The 6,942-nt window shown below is 49.4% G+C and overlaps 1 non-coding gene across 1 annotated transcript; it reads right to left on the bottom strand.

The window, feature by feature from the left end:
- Positions 1–640: 640 nt before the first annotated feature.
- On the bottom strand, positions 641–713 carry TRNAS-UGA (transfer RNA serine (anticodon UGA)). Its single transcript has one exon. It is a non-coding gene; the product is annotated as a tRNA-Ser (tRNA).
- Between the last annotated feature and the right edge of the window lie 6,229 nt (positions 714–6,942).

Raw genomic sequence — 6,942 nt, 5'->3', positions numbered from 1 at the left:
CTTGTTATGCTGGCTCACCCGTTCGTAAGATGACAACCAATCCTCCACCTCATGATCATCGGTGCCGCTAAAGATGGCAGGATCACGCTGGCGCAATGCACCGGAAACGATGACCGTCGGAGGCTGTGGTGGATCTTCCTGGGTGGTTTCGTCAGGCATGGTCGCAGCAGTCGGTAGCGTGCGGCTTCGGAGTTCCAGTTTTCAAGGTTACCTCGCAGCTCCACCAAATAAAATGGGGTTTATTGGAGCTCGTTCGAGGTATTGCAGGTAGCTCTATATTAAGAGTCCTAGCGCTTCGCATCAACAGCCCTAGCTCGGGTCTCGCGCCGCAGCGGTGGCAGTCCGCACTGTGCCACATGCATATTATCCACTACAATGTATATATATATATATATATATATATATATATATATATATATATATATATATATATATATATATATATATATATATATATATATGTGTCTGTATAGACGAGAAGAAAGGGCGTTAACCGAGGGGCCCTATTTTTATTAGTCATATCATAAGAAGCCAACAGAAACTGACACCAAGGACAACATAGGGAAAATTACTTGTGCTTAATACAATGAAATGAAGAAACGATAAATTTATGGAAATTAAAGTGGATGAAAAAACAACTTGCCGCAGGTGGGAACCGAACCCACAACCTTCGCATTTCACATGCGACGCTCTACCAATTGAGCTACCGCGGCGCTGTTTCCCCATCCACTTTCTTGGGTATTTATGTGTCCTAGTATAGAACGCTGGGAGTGTTAGCCAGCGCCACCACTCACAGACCTTGGCGGCGGACGTGGAACGTCCTTCTTGCCGCAGGCGTCACGAGAACGTGATCTTTTTCGGTGAAGGCAACTGGTCAATAAACCCACATATGCTACCTGAAGGCATCACTGTTGCCGGATTCGAGACCCTCGTTATGTAATAAACAAGAAGAATGGGGGTTAACCGAGGGGCCCGATTTTTATTAGTCATATCATAAGAAGCCAACAAACACTGACATCAAGGACAACATAGGGGAAATTACTTGTGCGTAATAAAATTAAATAAAGAAACGATAAATTAATGGAAATTAAAGTGGATGAAAAAACAACTTGCCGCAGGTGGGAACCGAACCGAACCAATTTTCTTGAATTCTCCCGCCAATTACCACGCCGTCAAAAACCGAGTATTGTAATTGAACGGATAAGGCTAACCTTATGAAAACGTTTTCGAAAGGTATTCACCCGTAGCTTTTAAGCTATTCTGGTTGCGCCGTTTTGAATGCGTCGAGTGTGGTAAAAAATCTGTTTGAGACGCTGAATCCATTAATACGACGTTTTGAAGACTTTGTAGTTTATGTGGCCACACGATCTGCAGCGCTATTAAGGCATTATTGCGGGAGGGGGTAAAAACATCAAGATTGCTGCGGTACACCACATCTGCAGGTAGTGGACACGGCAAAACTCATCTCATGATGACTGTCGATAGTAATGCTTAGCATTAGATCGGTTAGCAACCCACAATATTTCTTAATTCACGCTTGTTTAAGATCTGTAATTGTCATTCTAGAACTTCCGGTGGCTTGGTTATGTGTGGTATAAGCCGGTATCCTCCCATGTTAACGTGGCATTCACATGCCACAGTAACGCTTGAGCATGGCGGCATTACGACGACTGTACGGCGTCGGCGCACTAACGATTGTGGACTGAAGAAGGAATACCGTCGATAGAATGACAAAGGCGGTATGACGACAACGCGATGACGACATTCACATGACTATCCTGAAATGGTGACGCTGATACAACGATGCCAGAATGATAACTCCAATATGAGGACAATTAGACGACAATATATGACAAGCATAGATGGCGAGAAACGGATGACGAAGCTGCAATGACGACGATGAAATGAGGAAAACAGCGTGGCGACGACGATATGACAATGGATTCATGATAACGACTGTCTGAAGACTCCATGAAAATGATGGCCTGACAATGGCGGCATAATTATGATTGAATGACGAGAGCATCATTACGATAAAATCACGAAGACCAATTGACGTGAATGAAACGACGAAGGTACTATGACCACGACGTCAGGACGACAATGGGATGACGTTACTGAAGTTATGGGCATCGTAAAACGAGAGCGTGACGACGACACCATGCGCACAATGATATGATGGTGACTGTTCCGGCGTCCAACAATGAACACGCAGCGTGAAAGCAACCAGAAAAAGAACGTTTATTCGGGATTGCTTCCCAACATAAATACTGTACCGGCGGCTGCATGATAACAGCCACGTGATAACAGCCACCCTCTCCTGCTAGGGCAGCATTGCTGCCTGGAGTATTTTGAAATAATAATAATAATAACGTGTTACAGATAGCATGCTGGCCAAGGCACATGCATAAAGCGCATGCGCGTCTGATACAATACATCTCCCTCAGTGAAATATTTAAAAGTCTGCAAGCACAATACGGGACACTTGGTGGAAATCCTGGTCGTAGTGAAGACGACTGGGCTGTCGCTTTTGTCGGGTGGACCGCCTTGGCACACATTGGGTGGGCTGGGTTGCAGGCTGCGATAATCCAGCGTTTTCCTGGGCTTGCGTGGTCTGAGTTGTGGGCTGCGATACTCGAGCGTTTTCCTGGGCTTGCGTGGGCTGGGTTATAGACTGTTGTGCTCCTGCGTTTTCGTGGGAAATGTCTTCACTCTCAGAGTCATCATCCGTTAAGTCACGCCGGAATGGCTCACTTGTGGCTAGAAGATGTTGTCGGTTGCGTCGAAACACCTTGTTGTCCTCTGTAAGGACGCGATAAGACCTTGGTGCCATCAGGCCCATGACTCGAGCTTTGCAGTCTCATGCAACCCCTCGTACTCGTACAAATGCATCTTTCTTGAGTGCTGGCAGGTTTTTCCCTTTGGATGGCCTTTGGCTGCGTGGTTGGCGCCGAGACGTCAGTTGACTGGAGCATGACACGAAGTCTGGTAACCGAGTGCGTAACTTCCTGCCTTGGAGAGTTCTCCAGGGGACCGGCCTTCGGCTAGTGGAGTCGAGCGATAGCCGAGTAGACCCAATCAGAAGAACGTTTAGTCGGGGTTTGCTTCCCAACATAAATAGTGTACCGGCGGCTGCATGATAACAGCCACGTGTTACAGATAGAGTGCTGGCCAAGGCACATGCATAGAGCGTAGGCGTGTCTGATACAATACAGTGACTCTGCGACAACGCGGCATGACGAGATTTCCACGACGATGTTAGAATGACGACGATGAAACGATCGCAACGATATCACTACCACGTTGTGCGGACGAATGAATGACGACGACTGTATAATGACAACACAAGGAGGACCATGGCATGAAAATGTATGAGGGCAATCGGATGGCAAGTAGCGTATGACGGCAACTGCGTATGACTGCATCGTCAAAATCTAGGGTGACGATGGTCTGACGACGATGGGATCATGACGACGGCATAACGAGAAGCGGTTGGCGAAGCTGGAATGATGATGTTGCAACGACCACGACGGCATCCCCACCACGAGCACATGCCTAGTGACGCAAGCTACTAGACGACTTCGCCAACGCAGTCGGCGTAAAAGGCGTGACAATGACATTATGACGAGTTAGAAGGAAAACTTGAATGACGACGATTGAACGACATTGACGGCATCGCGGCCATGATCATATACTTAGGGGCTCAAGCTGGTAGCAAACTTAGGTCATTTTGTCGTTCAAAGAGTCTGGACAGGTTGATACGACAAATAGATAAGCTCAAAACGCCTTAAGTACGGCCAAGAGTGATGATCCCACTAAAGGATCAGTACTGGAATGGTATGTCCCAAGTTTAAGTTGACGTTCGTTACGTGAGGAAACAAATGCGGGACTGCGCAATTTAGACCATTCCTCGGGCCCGAGGTCGGGCCGAGAAAGCAATTGCTAGCTCGGGGCCGAGCACGGCTCGGACCTAGGACCTTCGGGCTCGGGTAGGGCCTGTGCCGCATTCAGGCCCGTGTTAGTCCCAGAGATGCTATTTACAACCTCACTGAACTGGAGACAATAAAAACTGCAGCCCTGTGCAAATTTTAGGTAAGGGGCGTCTGTCGGTTTATGGGAAAGTCGGGGCAGCCAGTACGACGACACAGCAGCTGTACGCTGCATAGATTAGTGCACGTTGGCGGTGCTCTTCGGCCATGGGGTAAACGGTACCAGGGATCAACCGCGCCCCCCTTACGCCCCGCTTTTTAATGCGAGCGGCACTCTTTGCCTACTTCCGGCACTTTCTAACAAAGTTTAAGTTGTTAAAATTGTTATGGGGTTAGAAACAGTCAGACGTACATTTACAAGATATTTACAATAATTGTAGCAGCTGACAACATGGTAGACAGCGCGCGAAGTCGAGAGCGTCGTCTTCTTCCGAGCAAGATTAAACCATGTCCTTCTTCAGCGTGTCACATGACCCCCGGCAGCTGAAGCACCGGCTCCGTGCTGGTTAGGAGGCGGGCGAATGATACAACTTAAGACGCGCGACGTGCACCACGTCGGAGCGTTGCTGAACCACGGTTAGCTCAAGAGGGGCGATTTTGTACGTGACGTCAGTTACTTGACGCAAGACATGGTAAGGGCCACAGTAGCGTGAAAGTAACTTCTCAGAGAGGCCAACGCGTCGCGATGGCGACCAATGGAGAACCAGGGCGCCCAGTTTGTAATGGACGTCACGATGGTGGGCGTCATATAAGCGCCGCTGATTGTCCTGCGACTCCACAAGTCGACGTCGGGCAATATGGCGTGCTTCTTGTGCTTTGAGTATGGCTTCACGGGCGTACTCAGATGTGGAATTCAGACTAGCAGGCAGAGCGGTGTCCAAAGGTAGCGCAGGGTCGCGACCAAACAAGAGGAAGAATGGAGATGAGCATGCGGTGTCATGGCGAGACGTATTATAGGCGCAAGTAACGAGCAGCAGCGCAACGTCCCAGTCGCGATGGTCAGCGGAGACATACATGGACAGCATATCACTAAGGGTGCGGTTAAGGCACTCGGTTAGACCATTAGTTTGTGAACGGTAAGCCGTAGCAAGTTTGTGTTTAGTCGCGCACGAGTGTAGAATGCCATTGACAACTTTAGAAAGAAAGTGACGGCCTCGGTCGGTGAGGAGCTGTGGTGAAGGAGGACGTTCTCTAAGAGGAAGTCGGCGACATCGGCTGTACAGCTTGTCGGAAGAGCCCTTGTGATTGCTTATCGGGTGGCGTAGTCTGTTGCTACAGCAATGCACTTGTTTGCCGAAGCCGACGTATGAAAACGGCCTACACGATCAACACCTACACGGAGGAATGGTTTTGATGGTACGTCAAGTGGTTGATGGCGACCAGCAGGGAGTGTGGTCGGCTTTTTCCGTCGATGACAAAGGTCACACGCAGCGACATAACGGCAGACGTCATGGTATAGGCCAGGCCAAAAGGAGCGCCGACGAACGCGGTAATAAGCCCATGACACGCCACGGTGACATGAGGTCGGTACATCATGAAGCTGGGCGAGAGCAGTCTGACACAGATGCTCAGGCACAACGAAGAGTCAGGCAGGGCCTTCCGGGCGCATGTTAGACCGGTACAGTATACTATCTTGGAGTTCGAACATGCGAAGGGAAGGATCGGGCGTCGTTGAAGTGAGCTGTTGAATAAGGTCTTGTAAGGAGGCGTCCCGACGTTGTTCAGTTTCAGTTTCAGTTTAATCATCATTTCAAAAACAATAAGTAAACAACAAATAGCATGCAGACGAGGGTCCCAAAGTCAATGACGGCAACGGGACCCTCGGCTCCAATATCGTGAAAAGCAGCCAGAGAGAGAACGGTGACAGGTATGCCAGCCGCAGAAACGTCAGGAGGGTCGAGAGGATGGCGCAACAAGCAGTCCGCATCTTGATTTAACCGGCCGGTCTTGTATACAGCTGAATTGTTGTATTCTTGAAGGCGCAGAGTCCAGCGGCCAAGGCGCCCTGAAGGATCTTTGAGGGGCGAAAGCCAACACAGAGCGTCGTGATCAGTGATGACTGTGAATTGACGGCCGTAAAAATAGGGGCAGAATTTACCCACTGCCCAAATGAGAGCCAGACACTCGCGTTCAGTGATGGAATAATTGCGCTCAGCAGAGGAAAGAAGGCGGCTGGCGTGGGCAATAACACGTTCTCGCCCTTCTTGTTTCTGTGCCAAGGTAGCGCCAACACCGCGGCCACTGGCATCGGTACGGACTTCCATTGGAGATGACTCATCAAAGTGACCGAGAATGGGTGGGGACGTAAGCAGCCCAATCAGCTCGGTGAAAGTACCAGCTTGCTCAGGCCCCCAAATGAATGCAGTGTCTTTTTTGAGGAGCTGATTTAGAGAGTGCGCAACGTTCGCAAAATTTCGGACAAACCGACGGAAGTAAGAGCAAAGGCCCAAGAAGCTGCGAACATCCTTGGCACATGTCGGCATGGGAAATTCACTGCCCGTATATTATCGTGACCAGAAGAATCGACAAGATGCCCGAGCACAGAAATTTCCTGACGACCGAAGTGGCACTTCGGCGAATTTAGTTGTTGCCCCACCTGACGGAAAACAGATAGGATCGTCGATAGGCGTTCAAGGTGCGCCGCAAAAGTCGGCGAAAAGACGATCACGTCGTCCAGGTAACAGAGGCAGATGGACCACTTGAAACCGTGTAGGAGGGCGTCCATCATTAGTTCAAATGTGGCCGGGGCATTACATAAACCGAAAGGCATCGCTTTGAACTGATACATGCCATTGGGAGTAATAAAATCTGTCTTCTCGTGGTCCATGTGATCGACGGCAATTTGCCAGTAGCCGAAGAGAAGGTCGATGGACGAAAAATATTGTGCTCCATGCAGGCAATCCAGGGCATCAATGCGTGGTAGCGGATAGACGTCTTCATTTGTTGCCTTGTT

Source organism: Dermacentor variabilis, chromosome 3 (genome assembly GCF_050947875.1).
Source record: "Dermacentor variabilis isolate Ectoservices chromosome 3, ASM5094787v1, whole genome shotgun sequence".
Lineage (NCBI taxonomy): Eukaryota > Metazoa > Arthropoda > Arachnida > Ixodida > Ixodidae > Dermacentor > Dermacentor variabilis.
This window is presented reverse-complemented; position numbering and strand designations above follow the sequence as displayed.